Here is a 1305-nt window from a genome sequence, read left to right as displayed (position 1 = left end):
GTATGCCTCCCAGAATAGTAATTGTCTGTTTTATTATATGAGACACCAGAGTGATCAAACTTGTTCTAGAATGAATTGTATTGCCCCTTTCTGTGTTGTATGACTCTTTAATCAGATCCCCCTAAAGTGATATGATGCGTAGCTAGCAATAAATAATTAAGCTCCCTGGTTCTCAGGAGGGTGCTGGAGAAGGTGGCTAAGGAGGACGAGGCAGCGGCTTCTTCTCTGACGGCTAAGCCCCCTCCATGAGGACCATCAAGCGGGGCTGAGGTGAGCGATACTACCATGAATTGCGTCTGACTCCATTACTTGACTCCATCCTTTAACTCTCATGCTCTCTATGACTTTACTATAATCTCTACTTATTATCGCTGTACAATTGCGCCTACCGAACCTGTGATGTTTTGTGGGGTTCCCTCTTCCCTTTAACTCCACAGTACCTGTCCTTATTTGTCACTTTAGACATGATAATAGCACCTATGTTCATGGAGGGGGGCGGGGAATCACCTTTATACCTTTAATGTTACATCTGCTTATCTGACCTGCTTTAAAATTTAAAATTCTAATTACAAACTATATATGATAATGTTCCTGTTAATCTTCAAGGTTTAATTTACTTGTCAATTGCTCTGAGCATTGCCAAAACATGGCAATAACATAAATTAACATAGTATTTCTTGTCTCCTTGCTACCTGTTGTCTGAGAATGTCTTTCCTTTTTTGTTTTGTATTTTGTACTACCACTTATATCATTGGTTCTGCTTATCAAATGTTAATGCTTAAGAAAACCTACCCACTGAAGATGTAATGGTAAAATTCTTAAAAAATGGTACCAGTGCCTCTGTATTGCAAAAAATCTGTGTGTTCCATGGTCATATAAAGCTAGATAACAACCAGAACACACTCTTGAGGTGAGTGTAATTTACTTGAGAGAGAGACCGCAATGCTCTAGGATAGAGTTGGAAGGGCATATTATGTTACATAAGTACATGTACAAGGAAACAGACTGAAGCAAGTAATTTGGCATTTTAAGTACACGTGGTACAGATGCTTACAAACTCAGCTAATAACACCATTGTGGCAACTCAGAACCTTCCAGTGACTCTGGGGAAGTAATATTTTGGTAATTTATTCCTTTAATTTTTTAAAATCATTGTATTGGGGGCTCATACAACTCTTAACACAATCCATATATACATCAAGCACAGTTGTATATTTGTTGCCCTCATCGTTCTCAAAACATTTGCTTTCTACTTGAGTCCTTGATATCAGCTCCTAATTTTCCCCCTCCTTCACTGTTCCCCCC

Source organism: Echinops telfairi, unplaced genomic scaffold, assembly GCF_000313985.2.
Source record: "Echinops telfairi isolate 266 unplaced genomic scaffold, ASM31398v2 ScPeMD7_7456;HRSCAF=8494, whole genome shotgun sequence".
Taxonomy (NCBI): Eukaryota; Metazoa; Chordata; class Mammalia; order Afrosoricida; family Tenrecidae; genus Echinops; species Echinops telfairi.
This window is presented reverse-complemented; position numbering follows the sequence as displayed.